The sequence below is a fragment of the Phalangium opilio genome, unplaced genomic scaffold (assembly GCF_054372755.1).
Source record: "Phalangium opilio isolate 3A_F unplaced genomic scaffold, DU_Popi_V2 ptg000090l_1, whole genome shotgun sequence".
NCBI classification, from domain to species: domain Eukaryota; kingdom Metazoa; phylum Arthropoda; class Arachnida; order Opiliones; family Phalangiidae; genus Phalangium; species Phalangium opilio.
This window is the reverse complement of record NW_028324195.1, coordinates 834,316-849,519: the sequence shown is the minus strand read 5'-3', so window position 1 is coordinate 849,519 and position 15,204 is coordinate 834,316. Positions and strand designations below refer to the sequence as shown.

At 43.0% G+C, this 15,204-nt stretch overlaps 11 non-coding genes across 11 annotated transcripts; all 11 read right to left on the bottom strand.

Annotated features, from left to right (window-relative positions):
- Positions 1 to 2,565: 2,565 nt before the first annotated feature.
- TRNAP-AGG (transfer RNA proline (anticodon AGG)) lies at positions 2,566 to 2,637 on the bottom strand. Its single transcript has one exon. It is a non-coding gene; the product is annotated as a tRNA-Pro (tRNA).
- Positions 2,638 to 4,329: 1,692 nt separating this feature from the next.
- On the bottom strand, positions 4,330 to 4,401 carry TRNAP-AGG (transfer RNA proline (anticodon AGG)). Its single transcript has one exon. It is a non-coding gene; the product is annotated as a tRNA-Pro (tRNA).
- Positions 4,402 to 4,646: 245 nt separating this feature from the next.
- On the bottom strand, positions 4,647 to 4,720 carry TRNAP-AGG (transfer RNA proline (anticodon AGG)). The gene has a single exon. It is a non-coding gene; the product is annotated as a tRNA-Pro (tRNA).
- A 570-nt stretch (positions 4,721 to 5,290) lies between these two features.
- On the bottom strand, positions 5,291 to 5,362 carry TRNAP-AGG (transfer RNA proline (anticodon AGG)). The gene has a single exon. It is a non-coding gene; the product is annotated as a tRNA-Pro (tRNA).
- Positions 5,363 to 5,447: 85 nt separating this feature from the next.
- TRNAP-AGG (transfer RNA proline (anticodon AGG)) lies at positions 5,448 to 5,521 on the bottom strand. The gene has a single exon. It is a non-coding gene; the product is annotated as a tRNA-Pro (tRNA).
- Positions 5,522 to 7,051: 1,530 nt separating this feature from the next.
- Positions 7,052 to 7,123, bottom strand: TRNAL-AAG (transfer RNA leucine (anticodon AAG)). Its single transcript has one exon. It is a non-coding gene; the product is annotated as a tRNA-Leu (tRNA).
- A 2,176-nt stretch (positions 7,124 to 9,299) lies between these two features.
- TRNAP-AGG (transfer RNA proline (anticodon AGG)) lies at positions 9,300 to 9,371 on the bottom strand. Its single transcript has one exon. It is a non-coding gene; the product is annotated as a tRNA-Pro (tRNA).
- A 1,052-nt stretch (positions 9,372 to 10,423) lies between these two features.
- TRNAP-AGG (transfer RNA proline (anticodon AGG)) lies at positions 10,424 to 10,495 on the bottom strand. Its single transcript has one exon. It is a non-coding gene; the product is annotated as a tRNA-Pro (tRNA).
- A 732-nt stretch (positions 10,496 to 11,227) lies between these two features.
- On the bottom strand, positions 11,228 to 11,299 carry TRNAP-AGG (transfer RNA proline (anticodon AGG)). Its single transcript has one exon. It is a non-coding gene; the product is annotated as a tRNA-Pro (tRNA).
- Positions 11,300 to 11,384: 85 nt separating this feature from the next.
- On the bottom strand, positions 11,385 to 11,458 carry TRNAP-AGG (transfer RNA proline (anticodon AGG)). Its single transcript has one exon. It is a non-coding gene; the product is annotated as a tRNA-Pro (tRNA).
- Positions 11,459 to 14,435: 2,977 nt separating this feature from the next.
- TRNAP-AGG (transfer RNA proline (anticodon AGG)) lies at positions 14,436 to 14,507 on the bottom strand. Its single transcript has one exon. It is a non-coding gene; the product is annotated as a tRNA-Pro (tRNA).
- Positions 14,508 to 15,204: the final 697 nt, after the last annotated feature.

Below are 15,204 nucleotides of genomic sequence, written 5' to 3'. Positions count from 1 at the left end.
GACAATCGTAAAAAGTTTGAAGGAAACAATCGAATATCGAAGTATGCTATTGCTCAACTTGTACACAGTGAAATGTTAAAAAACTTGTGCACCAACAACATTGTTAAAGTATCTCGTAACCGATATGATTATTGGAAAGATGTAGTCTCGATCGATACCAGGGATTGCGGACGTTACATCTTGACTACGGAGTGTAAACTAGGACGTTTACATAAATACAACCCTCATGAACTTGCCCAATGTCAACATTCGAGTCAAGCAGCGAACGTTTTAGGGTATGTGTGTCACGATCAAGCGAGTGTTGAATCGGTATTAAATACAGCAATTATAAAACTTTTGTATGAATTTAACACTCGTTTGATCATAAAGAACAAAAATGACAATGATGATTACTACTATTATATTAATGGTGATCCCCGTATTAGTTATACTGTTAATGTGATAAAGTTATTATATATTAACGTAGTTATTGAAGAATTGCATAAATTTAATCATTCGTTAATGGATTTAACTTTCACTTTCGAAAAAATGAAAATAAAATTTAATCTCTTTACAAAATCTAAAAATATTCCAAGAATTTTGAGAGATAAAATCGGTTTAATATATGACCCCACTTTTAAAGTATTTTCAAAAGACGCTATTGATTATGCACGCCTAGAGTTGCAAAAAATAGAACAAAAAATGATATATTCATTTCCAAGTTTTTGGAATTATTTTCGCAGAATTTAACCCCAGAAAGAAGTTATTTTTAATTAATAATTCACGAGATAGTGAACCATCACAATTTGGTGAAATAAAAATTCTCAAAAAATGGAGAACGTTTTTGGTATTGAATCGCGTAAAAATATAAATCATCGGTTTTCGAGATACGTGTGTTACAAACCTTTTAGTATTAAATCAGAAGGTGCAAACGCGATACCTCGATTAGGTACATTATGTTTGATCGAAATTGAGAACAATCGTATAAAGTTTGAAGGAAACAATCAAATATCGAAGGATGTTATTAATCAACTTGTACGTCGCGAAATGTTAAAAAACTTGTGGACCAACCACATTGTTAAAATATCTTACTACCGAAGTGTATCTTACCACTTACGAAATGGTGAATGGTTCGAATGGACCTCTATCGACACCAGAGATTGTGGACGCTTCATTTTTTGTACGGAATGTACATTTTAGGATACGTTTGTCATGATCAAGCGAGTGCTGAATCGGTATTAAATACTGCAATTATAAAACTTTTGTATGAATTCAACACTAGTTTGATCATAAAGAACAGACAATACAATGACACCCCCCATAATAAATATATTATTACACCTATTAGTTATACTATTAATTTGTTAAAGTTACTATATATTAACGTAGTTATTGAACAATTGCATAAATATAGACATTCTTTAATGGATTTAACTTTCACTTTCGAAAAATTTAAAAATAAATTTAGACTTATTACAAGAAGATTATTACAAGTATTTTGGAAGATGGAAACGTCAGATTAGCGTATGACCCCACTTTTAATGTATTTTCAAAAGACGCTATTGATTATTATTATCGTCAAGACTTGGAGTAGATGGAAGGAAGGTTTTTAAATTTATTTCCAAATTTTTGGAATGTTTATCGTAGAATTTAATCATGATGTAATCAATACAAATAAACATTGTTTTTTAAAAAATTTATTTCATCCTTTGATTTGTTTTTTACACCATTGACACAATCCTGTTTTAAAAAAATTCTGATCTAAAATCGGTAAGAGTAGAGGATAGAAACCAAGAAGCGCTACTGCTGGGTTCATAGATAAAATTCCACAAATAATTCCTACAGGTACAGTTATGGGAAGGATAAGTAATAACCCACCTAAACAGACATTTTCTTTTACAACCTGTAAAGCACGCCGCGTACAACATCTATTATTACAATATTCTTCAGTCTTGGGTTTGCTTGTAGTTGAAACGTATTTCTCCGTTGGTGGTACATCTCTCCCTGACTCGTCGTTAGAACAATGTATGGGTATGTTGCATGTCGAAAACCCTTTAACAATTGGGCATTCCGGGGAATATTTTCGATGTTCCTCATTTACTTTATCATTAGCTTTCCAACTATGTAATGTTATATCGCAATAAAAACATTTAACGGCGTCGCCCTTCTTTAAATAATAAAAACCATGTTTCGCAAACTCTGACGGATTTATATTACTAACGGGGTAATCTTTAAAAGTTTCGAGCCGTAGTTTTTCCCAGTTCATTATAGCTTTACGTTTTGTCCCGAACTAATATAATTTCAAACCCTGTTGCGGATATATCTTACAAATTTTACCTACGTCACAACACTACACGTGACTCACACGTGACTCGCATTTGATTGAGAGGTGTGATTCTGAATTATGCAAATTATAATCATTTTCGGTTCATTTACATGTTTAAGGTCGGATCTCTGAATTATACAAATTAGGATCGTTTTCGCCTAATTTGTATAGTTAAAAGTGGGATTTCTGAGTTATGCAAATTTTGATAATTTTTACCTCATTTGCATAGTCAAAAGTGGGGTAACATACTACTAAAACTCGGGCCCGTCCGGGATTTGAACCCGGGACCACTCGCACCCTAAGCGAGTATCATACCCCTAGACCAACGGACCATGAGTGTAACAAAAACACGCTCAACTTATAGGCCTAACCTGTAGTTAGTTGCATTTAAATAGTCACTAATTTACTTCTGCAAAAATTCGGGTCCGTCCGGGATTTGAACCCGGGACCACTCACACCCGAAGCGAGTATCATACCCTTAGACCAACGGACGAAAAATGACAATGAAACATGCTCAGCTCGTAGGCCTACAATTTAACTAGTTGCATTCAAATAGTCGCTAAATTACTTCTGGAAAAACTCGGGTCCGTCCGGGATTTGAACGCGGGACCACTCACACCCAAAGCGAGTATCATATTCTTAGACCAACGGACGAAAAATGACAATGAAACATGCTAAGCTCGTAGGCCTACAATTTAACTAGTTGCTTTTAAATAGTTGCTAAATTACTTCTGCAAAACTCGGGCCCGTCCGGGATTTGAACCCGGGACCACTCGCACCCAAAGCGAGTATTATACCCCTAGACCAACGGACCATGTGTGTAACAAAAAAACGCTCAACTTATTGGCCTTCCCTGTAGTTAGTTGCATTTAAATAGTGACTATTTTAATTCTGCAAAAACTCGGGTCCGTCCGGGATTTTAACCTGGGACCACACACACCCGAAGCGAGTATCTTACCCCTAGACCAACGGACCATGTATGACCCTGAAACATGCCATCCCGTAGGCCTACCATGTTGTTAGTTGTGTTTAAATAGTCACTAAACTACTTCTGGAAAAACTCGGGTCCGTGCGAGATTTGAACCCGGGACCACTCACACCCTAAGCGAGTATCATACCCTTAGACCAACGGACGAAAAATGACAATGAAACATGCTCAGCTCGTAGGCCTACAATTTAACTAGTTGCTTTTAAATAGTCGCTAAATTACTTCTGGAAAAACTCGGGTCCGTCCGGGATTTGACCCGGGAATACTCACACCCTAAGAGAGTATCATACCCTTAGACCAACGGACGAAAAATGACAATGAAACTTGCTCAGCTCGTAGGCCTACACTTTAACTAGTTTCATTTAAATAGTCGCTCAATTACTTCTGCAAAACTCGGGTCCGTCCGGGATTTGAACCCGGGACCACTCACACCCTAAGCGAGTATCATACCCTTAGACCAACGGACGAAGTATGACAATGAAACATGCTCAGCTCGTAGGCCTACAATTTAATTAGGTGCATTTAAATAGTCGCTAAATTACTTCTGCAAAACTCAGGTCCGTCCGGGATCTGAACCCGTGACCACTCGCACCCTAAGCGAGTATCATACCCCTAGACCAACGGACCATGAGTGTAACACAAACAAGCTCAACTTATAGGCCTAATCTTTAGTTAGTTGCATTTAAATAGTCACTAATTTACTTCTGCAAAAACTCGGGTCCGTCCGGGATTTGAACCCGGGACCACTCACACCCGAAACGAGTATCATACTCCTAGACCAACAGATCATGTATGACCCTGAAACATGCCATCCCGTAGGCCTACCATGTTGTTAGTTGTGTTTAATAAGTCACTAAATTACTTCTGGAAAAACTCGGGTCCGTCCGAGATTTGAACCCGGGACCACTCGCACCCTAAGCGAGTATCATACCCTTAGATAAACGGACGAAAAATGACAATGAAACATGCTCAGCTCGTAGGCCTACAATTTAACTAGTTGCTTTTAAATAGTCGCTAAATTACTTCTGCAAAACTCGAGCCCGTCCGGGATTTGAACCCGGGACCACTCGCACCCTAAGCGAGTATCATACCCCTAGACCAACGGACCATGAGTGTAACAAAAACACGCTCAACTTATAGGCCTAACCTGTAGTTAGTTTCATTTAAATAGTCGCTAAATTACTTCTGCAAAACTCGGGTCCGTCCGGGATTTGAACCCGGGACCACTGGCACCCTAAGCGAGTATCACACCCCTAGACCAACGGACCATGAGTGTAACAAAAACACGCTCAACTTATAGGCCTACCCTGTAGTTAGTTGATTTAAATAGTCACTAAATTACTTCTGCATAACTCGGGTCCGTCCGGGATTTGAACCCGGGACCACTCGCACCCTAAGCGAGTATCATACCCCTAGACCAACGGACGAAGTATGACAATGAACCATGCTCAGCTCGTAGGCCTGCAATTTAATTAGTTGCATTTAAATAGACGCTAAATTACTTCTGCAAAACTCGGTTCCGTCCAGCATTTGAACCCGGGACTACACACACCCGAAGCGAGTATCATACCCCTAGACCAACGGACCATGTATGACCCTGAAACATGCTCATCCCCTAGGCCTACCTTGATGTTAGTTGCGTTTAAATAGTCACTAAATTACTTCTGGTAAAACTCGGGTCCGTCCGGGATTTGAACCCGGGACCACTCACATCCTAAGCGAGTATCATACCCTTAGGCCAACGGACGAAAAATGACAATGAAACATGCTCAGCTCGTAGGCCTACAATTTAATTAGTTGCATTTAAATTGTCGCTAATTTACTTCTGGAAAAAATTGGTTCCGTCCAGGATTTGAACCCGGGACCACTCACACCCTAAGCGAATATCATACCCTTAGACCAACGGACGAAAAATGACAATGAAACAGGCTCAGCTCGTAGGCCGACAATTTAACTAGTTGCATTTAAATAGTCGCTAAATTAGTTCTGCAAAACTCGGGTCCGTCCGGGATTTGAACCCGGGACCACTCGCACCCTAAGCGAGTATCACACCCCTAGACCAACGGACCATGAGTGTAACAAAAACACGCTCAACTTATAGGCCTACCCTGTAGTTAGTTGATTTAAATAGTCACTAAATTACTCCTGCATAACTCGGGTCCGTCCGGGATTTGAACCCGGGACCACTCGCACCCTAAGCGAGTATCATACCCCTAGACCAACGGACGAAGTATGACAATGAACCATGCTCAGCTCGTAGGCCTGCAATTTAATTTGTTGCATTTAAATAGACGCTAATTTACTTCTGCAAAACTCGGTTCCGTCCAGCTTTTGAACCCGGGACTACACACACCCGAAGAGAGTATCATACCCCTAGACCAACGGATTATGTATGACCCTGAAACATGCTCATCCCCTAGGCCTACCTTGATGTTAGTTGCGTTTAAATAGTCACTAAATTACTTCTGGTAAAACTCGGGTCCGTCCGGGATTTGAACCCGGGACCACTCACATCCTAAGCGAGTATCATACCCTTAGACCAACGGACGAAAAATGACAATGAAACATGCTCAGCTCGTAGCCCTACAATTTAATTAGTTGCATTTAAATTGTCGCTAATTTACTTCTGGAAAAAATTGGTTCCGTCCAGGATTTGAACCCGGGACCACTCACACCCTAAGCGAATATCATACCCTTAGACCAACGGACGAAAAATGACAATGAAACATGCTCAGCTCGTAGGCCTACAATTTAACTAGTTGCATTTAAATAGTCGCTAAATTACTTCTGCAAAACTCGGGTCCGTCCGGGATTTGAACCCGGGACCACTCGCACCCTAAGCGAGTATCACACCCCTAGAGCAACGGACCATGAGTGTAACAAAAACACGCTCAACTTATAGGCCTACCCTGTAGTTAGTTGATTTAAATTGTCACTAAATTACTTCTGCATAACTCGGGACCGTCCGGGATTTGAACCCGGGACCACTCGCACCCTAAGCGAGAATCATACCCCTAGACCAACGGACGAAGTATGACAATGAACCATGCTCAGCTCGTAGGCCTGCAATTTAATTAGTTGCATTTAAATAGACGCTAAATTACTTCTGCAAAACTCGGTTCCGTCCAGCATTTGAACCCGGGACTACACACACCCGAAGCGAGTATAATACCCCTAGACCAACGGACCATGTATGACCCTGAAACATGCTCATCCCCTAGGCCTACCTTGATGTTAGTTGCGTTTAAATAGTCACTAAATTACTTCTGGTAAAACTCGGGTCCGTCCGGGATTTGAACCCGGGACCACTCACATCCTAAGCGAGTATCATACCCTTAGACCAACGGACGAAAAATGACAATGAAACATGCTCAGCTCGTAGGCCTACAATTTAATTAGTTGCATTTAAATTGTCGCTAATTTACTTCTGGAAAAAATTGGTTCCGTCCAGGATTTGAACCCGGGACCACTCACACCCTAAGCGAATATCATACCCTTAGACCAACGGACGAAAAATGACAATGAAACATGCTCAGCTCGTAGGCCTACAATTTAACTAGTTGCATTTAAATAGTCGCTAAATTACTTCTGCAAAACTCGGTTCCGCCCAGGATTTGAACCCTTGAACACTCACACCCGAAGCGAGTATCACACCCCTAGACCAACGGACCATGAGAGTAACAAAAACACGCTCAACTTATAGGCCTACCCTGTAGTTAGTTGATTTAAATAGTCACTAAATTACTTCTGCATAACTCGGGTCCGTCCGGGATTTGAACCCGGGACCACTCGCACCTTAAGCGAGTATCATACCCCTAGACCAACGGTCCATCTGTGTAACAGAAACATGCTCAACTTATAGGCCTACCCTGTAGTTAGTTGCGTTTAAATAGTCACAAATTTACTTCTGCAAAAACTCAGGGCCCGTCCCGGATTTGAACCCGGGACCACTCACACCCTAAGCGAGTATCATACCCTTAGACCAACGGACGAAGTATGACAATGAAACATGCTCGGCTCGTAGGCCTGCAATTTAATTAGTTGCATTTAAATAGACGCTAAATTACTTCTGGAAAACTCGGTTCCGTCCAGGATTTGAACCCGGGACCACACACACCCGAAGCGAGTATCATACCCCTTGACCAACCGACCATGTATGACCCTGAAACATGCTCATCCCGTAGGCCTACCTTGATGTTAGTTGCGTTTAAATAGTCACTTAATTACTTCTGGTAAAACTCGGGTACGTCCGGGATTGGAACCAAGGACCACTCACACCCTAAGCGAGTATCATACCCTTAGACCAACGGACGAAAAATGACAATGAAACATGCTTAGCTCGTAGGCCTACAATTTAATTAGTTGCATTTAAATTGTCGTTAATTTACTTCTGGAAAAAATCGGTTCCGTCCCTGATTTGAACCCGGGACCACTCACACCCTAAGCGAGTATCATACCCTTAGACCAACGGACGAAAAATGACAATGAAACATGCTCAGCTCGTAGGCCTACAATTTAACTAGTTGCATTTAAATAGTCGCTAAATTACTTCTGCAAAACTCGGGTCCGTCCGGGATTTGAACCCGGGACTACTCGCACCCTAAGCAAGTATCACACCCCTAGACCAACGGACCATGAGTGTAACAAAAACACGCTCAACTTATAGGCCTACCCTGTAGTTAGTTGATTTAAATAGTCACTAAATTACTTCTGCAAAAACTCAGGGCCCGTCCCGGATTTGAACCCGGGACCACTCACACCCTAAGCGAGTATCATACCCTTAGACCAACGGACGAAGTATAACAATGAAACATGCTCGGCTCGTAGGTCTGCAATTTAATTAGTTGCATTTAAATAGACGCTAAACTACTTCTGGAAAACTCGGTTCCGTCCAGGATTTGAACCCGGGACCACACACACCCGAAGCGAATATCATAACCCTTGACCAACCGACCATGTATGACCCTGAAACATGCTCATCCCGTAGGCCTACCTTGATGTTAGTTGCGTTTAAATAGTCACTTAATTACTTCTGGTAAAACTCGGGTCCGTCCGGGATTGGAACCAAGGACCACTCACACCCTAAGCGAGTATCATACCCTTAGACCAACGGACGAAAAATGACAATGAAACATGCTCAGCTCGTAGGCCTACAATTTAATTAGTTGCATTTAAATTATCGCTAATTTACTTCTGGAAAAAATCGGTTCCGTCCAGGATTTGAACCCGGGACCACTCACACCCTAAGCGAGTATCATACCCTTAGACCAACGGACGAAAAATGACAATGAAACATGCTCAGCTCGTAGGCCTACAATTAATTAGTTGCATTTAAATAGACGCTAGATTACTTCTGGAAAGCTCGGTTCCGTCCAGGACTTAAACCCGGGACCACTCACACCCGAAGCGAGTATCATACCCCTAGACCAACGGACCATGTGTGACCCTGAAACATGCTCATCCCGTAGGCCTACCTTGATGTTAGTTGCGTTTAAATAGTCACTAAATTACTTCTGGAAAACTCGGTTCCGTAAAGGATTTGAACCCGGGACCACTCGCACCCTAAGCGAGTATCATACCCCTAGACCAACGGACGAAGTATGACAATGAAACATGCTCAGCTCGTAGGCCTGCAATTTAATTAGTTGCAATTAAATAGACGCTAGATTACTTCTGGAAAACTCGGTTCCGTCCAGGACTTAAACCCGGGACCACTCACACCCTAAGCGAGTATCATACCCTTAGACCAACGGACAAAAAATGACAATGAAACATGCTCAGCTCGTAGGCCTACAATTAAACAAGTTGCATTTAAATAGTCGCTAAATTACTTCTGGAAAAACTCGGGTCCGTCCGGGATTTGAACCCGGGACCACTCAAACCCTAAGCGAGTACCATACGCTTAGACCAACGGACGAAAAATGACAATAAAACATGCTCAGCTCGTAGGCCTACAATTTAACTAGTTGCATTAAAATAGTCGCTAAATTACTTCTGGAAAAACTCGGGTCCGTCCGGGATTTGAACCCGGGACCACTCGCACCCTAAGCGAGTATCATACCCCTAGACCAACGGTCCATCTGTGTAACAGAAACATGCTCAACTTATAGGCCTACCCTGTAGTTAGTTGCGTTTAAATAGTCACAAATTTACTTCTGCAAAAACTCAGGGCCCGTCCCGGATTTGAACCCGGGACCACTCACACCCTAAGCGAGTATCATACCCTTAGACCAACGGACGAAGTATGACAATGAAACATGCTCTGCTCGTAGGCCTGCAATTTAATTAGTTGCATTTAAATAGACGCTAAATTACTTCTGGAAAACTCGGTTCCGTCCAGGATTTGAACCCGGGACCACACACACCCTAAGCGAGTGTCATACCCCTAGACCAACGGACGAAGTATGACAATGAAACATGCTCAGCTCGTAGGCCTGCAATTTAATTAGTTGCAATTAAATAGACGCTAGATTTCTTCTGGAAAACTCGGTTCCGTCCAGGACTTAAACCCGGGACCACTCACACCCTAAGCGAGTATCATACCCTTAGACCAACGGACGAAGTATGACAATGAAACATGCTCTGCTCGTAGGCCTGCAATTTAATTAGTTGCATTTAAATAGACGCTAAATTACTTCTGGAAAACTCGGTTCCGTAAAGGATTTGAACCCGGGACCACTCGCACCCTAAGCGAGTATCATACCCCTAGACCAACGGACGAAGTATGACAATGAAACATGCTCAGCTCGTAGGCCTGCAATTTAATTAGTTGCAATTAAATAGACGCTAGATTACTTCTGGAAAACTCGGTTCCGTCCAGGACTTAAACCCGGGACCACTCACACCCTAAGCGAGTATCATACCCTTAGACCAACGGACGAAAAATGACAATGAAACATGCTCAGCTCGTAGGCCTACAATTAAACAAGTTGCATTTAAATAGTCGCTAAATTACTTCTGGAAAAACTCGGGTCCGTCCGGGATTTGAACCCGGGACCACTCAAACCCTAAGCGAGTACCATACGCTTAGACCAACGGACGAAAAATGACAATAAAACATGCTCAGCTCGTAGGCCTACAATTTAACTAGTTGCATTAAAATAGTCGCTAAATTACTTCTGGAAAAACTCGGGTCCGTCCGGGATTTGAACCCGGGACCACTCGCACCCTAAGCGAGTATCATACCCCTAGACCAACGGTCCATCTGTGTAACAGAAACATGCTCAACTTATAGGCCTACCCTGTAGTTAGTTGCGTTTAAATAGTCACAAATTTACTTCTGCAAAAACTCAGGGCCCGTCCCGGATTTGAACCCGGGACCACTCACACCCTAAGCGAGTATCATACCCTTAGACCAACGGACGAAGTATGACAATGAAACATGCTCTGCTCGTAGGCCTGCAATTTAATTAGTTGCATTTAAATAGACGCTAAATTACTTCTGGAAAACTCGGTTCCGTCCAGGATTTGAACCCGGGACCACACACACCCGAAGCGAGTATCATACCCCTTGACCAACCGACCATGTATGACCCTGAAACATGCTCATCCCGTAGGCCTACCTTGATGTTAGTTGCGTTTAAATAGTCACTTAATTACTTCTGGTAAAACTCGGGTCCGTCCGGGATTGGAACCCAGGACCACTCACACCCTAAGCGAGTATCATACCCTTAGACCAACGGACGAAAAATGACAATGAAACATGCTTAGCTCGTAGGCCTACAATTTAATTAGTTGCATTTAAATTGTCGCTAATTTACTTCTGGAAAAAATTGGTTCCGTCCAGGATTTGAACCCGGGACCACTCACACCCTAAGCGAATATCATACCCTTAGACCAACGGACGAAAAATGACAATGAAACAGGCTCAGCTCGTAGGCCGACAATTTAACTAGTTGCATTTAAATAGTCGCTAAATTACTTCTGCAAAACTCGGGTCCGTCCGGGATTTGAACCCGGGACCACTCGCACCCTAAGCGAGTATCACACCCCTAGACCAACGGACCATGAGTGTAACAAAAACACGCTCAACTTATAGGCCTACCCTGTAGTTAGTTGATTTAAATAGTCACTAAATTACTCCTGCATAACTCGGGTCCGTCCGGGATTTGAACCCGGGACCACTCGCACCCTAAGCGAGTATCATACCCCTAGACCAACGGACGAAGTATGACAATGAACCATGCTCAGCTCGTAGGCCTGCAATTTAATTAGTTGCATTTAAATAGACGCTAATTTACTTCTGCAAAACTCGGTTCCGTCCAGCTTTTGAACCCGGGACTACACACACCCGAATAGAGTATCATACCCCTAGACCAACGGATTATGTATGACCCTGAAACATGCTCATCCCCTAGGCCTACCTTGATGTTAGTTGCGTTTAAATAGTCACGAAATTACTTCTGGTAAAACTCGGGTCCGTCCGGGATTTGAACCCGGGACCACTCACATCCTAAGCGAGTATCATACCCTTAGACCAACGGACGAAAAATGACAATGAAACATGCTCAGCTCGTAGGCCTACAATTTAATTAGTTGCATTTAAATTGTCGCTAATTTACTTCTGGAAAAAATTGGTTCCGTCCAGGATTTGAACCCGGGACCACTCACACCCTAAGCGAATATCATACCCTTAGACCAACGGACGAAAAATGACAATGAAACATGCTCAGCTCGTAGGCCTACAATTTAACTAGTTGCATTTAAATAGTCGCTAAATTACTTCTGCAAAACTCGGGTCCGTCCGGGATTTGAACCCGGGACCACTCGCACCCTAAGCGAGTATCACACCCCTAGAGCAACGGACCATGAGTGTAACAAAAACACGCTCAACTTATAGGCCTACCCTGTAGTTAGTTGATTTAAATTGTCACTAAATTACTTCTGCATAACTCGGGACCGTCCGGGATTTGAACCCGGGACCACTCGCACCCTAAGCGAGAATCATACCCCTAGACCAACGGACGAAGTATGACAATGAACCATGCTCAGCTCGTAGGCCTGCAATTTAATTAGTTGCATTTAAATAGACGCTAAATTACTTCTGCAAAACTCGGTTCCGTCCAGCATTTGAACCCGGGACTACACACACCCGAAGCGAGTATAATACCCCTAGACCAACGGACCATGTATGACCCTGAAACATGCTCATCCCCTAGGCCTACCTTGATGTTAGTTGCGTTTAAATAGTCACTAAATTACTTCTGGTAAAACTCGGGTCCGTCCGGGATTTGAACCCGGGACCACTCACATCCTAAGCGAGTATCATACCCTTAGACCAACGGACGAAAAATGACAATGAAACATGCTCAGCTCGTAGGCCTACAATTTAATTAGTTGCATTTAAATTGTCGCTAATTTACTTCTGGAAAAAATTGGTTCCGTCCAGGATTTGAACCCGGGACCACTCACACCCTAAGCGAATATCATACCCTTAGACCAACGGACGAAAAATGACAATGAAACATGCTCAGCTCGTAGGCCTACAATTTAACTAGTTGCATTTAAATAGTCGCTAAATTACTTCTGCAAAACTCGGTTCCGTCCAGGATTTGAACCCTTGAACACTCACACCCGAAGCGAGTATCACACCCCTAGACCAACGGACCATGAGTGTAACAAAAACACGCTCAACTTATAGGCCTACCCTGTAGTTAGTTGATTTAAATAGTCACTAAATTACTTCTGCATAACTCGGGTCCGTCCGGGATTTGAACCCGGGACCACTCGCACCCTAAGCGTGTATCATACCCCTAGACCAACGGTCCATCTGTGTAACAGAAACATGCTCAACTTATAGGCCTACCCTGTAGTTAGTTGCGTTTAAATAGTCACAAATTTACTTCTGCAAAAACTCAGGGCCCGTCCCGGATTTGAACCCGGGACCACTCACACCCTAAGCGAGTATCATACCCTTAGACCAACGGACGAAGTATGACAATGAAACATGCTCGGCTCGTAGGCCTGCAATTTAATTAGTTGCATTTAAATAGACGCTAAATTACTTCTGGAAACTCGGTTCCGTCCAGGATTTGAACCCGGGACCACACACACCCGAAGCGAGTATCATACCCCTTGACCAACCGACCATGTATGACCCTGAAACATGCTCATCCCGTAGGCCTACCTTGATGTTAGTTGCGTTTAAATAGTCACTTAATTACTTCTGGTAAAACTCGGGTACGTCCGGGATTGGAACCAAGGACCACTCACACCCTAAGCGAGTATCATACCCTTAGACCAACGGACGAAAAATGACAATGAAACATGCTTAGCTCGTAGGCCTACAATTTAATTAGTTGCATTTAAATTGTCGTTAATTTACTTCTGGAAAAAATCGGTTCCGTCCCTGATTTGAACCCGGGACCACTCACACCCTAAGCGAGTATCATACCCTTAGACCAACGGTCCATGTGTGTAACAGAAACATGCTCAACTTATAGGCCTACCCTGTAGTTAGTTGCATTTAAATAGTCACTAATTTACTTCTGCAAAAACTCGGGTCCGTCCGGGATTTGAACCCAGAACCACTCACACCCTAAGCGAGTATCATACCCTTAGACCAACGGACAAAAAATGACAATGAAACATGCTCATCCCGTAGGACTACCTTGATGTTAGTTGCTCTTAAATAGTCACTTAATTACTTCTGGTAAAACTCGGGTCCGTCCGGGATTTGAACCCCAAACCACTCACACCCTAAGCGAGTATCATACCCGTAGACCAACGGACGAAAAATGACAATGAAACATGCTCAGCTCGTAGGCCTGCAATTTAATTAGTTGCATTTAAATAGACGCTAGATTACTTCTGGAAAACTCGGTTCCGTCCAGGACTTAAACCCGGGACCACTCACACCCTAAGCGAGTATCATACCCTTAGACCAACGGACGAAAAATGACAATGAAACATGCTCAGCTCGTAGGCCTACAATTAAACAAGTTGCATTTAAATAGTCGCTAAATTACTTCTGGAAAAACTCGGGTCCGTCGGGGATTTGAACCCGGGACCACTCAAACCCTAAGCGAGTACCATACGCTTAGACCAACGGACGAAAAATGACAATAAAACATGCTCAGCTCGTAGGCCTACAATTTAACTAGTTGCATTAAAATAGTCGCTAAATTACTTCTGGTAAAACTCGGGTCCGTCCGGGATTTGAACCCGGGACCACTCGCACCCTAAGCCAGTATCATACCCCTAGACCAACCGACCATGTATGACCCTGAAACATGCTCATCCCGTAGGCCTACCTTGATGTTAGTTGCGTTTAAATAGTCACTTAATTACTTCTGGTAAAACTTGGGTCCGTCCGGGATTGGAACCCAGGACCACTCACACCCTAAGCGAGTATCATACCCTTAGACCAACGGACGAAAAATGACAATGAAACATGCTAGCTCGTAGGCCTACAATTTAATTAGTTGCATTTAAATTGTCGCTAATTTACTTCTGGAAAAAATCGGTTCCGTCCAGGATTTGAACCCGGGACCACTCACACCCTAAGCGAATATCATACCCTTAGACCAACGGACGAAAAATGACAATGAAACATGCTCAGCTCGTAGGCCTACAATTTAACTAGTTGCATTTAAATAGTCGCTAAATTACTTCTGCAAAACTCGGGTCCGTCCGGGATTTGAACCCGGGACTACTCGCACCCTAAGCAAGTATCACACCCCTAGACCAACGGACCATGAGTGTAACAAAAACACGCTCAACTTTTAGGCCTACCCTGTAGTTAGTTGATTTAAATAGTCACTAAATTACTTCTGCAAAAACTCAGGGCCCGTCCCGGATTTGAACCCGGGACCACTCACACCCTAAGCGAGTATCATACCCTTAGACCAACGGACGAAGTATAACAATGAAACATGCTCGGCTCGTAGGTCTGCAATTTAATTAGTTGCAT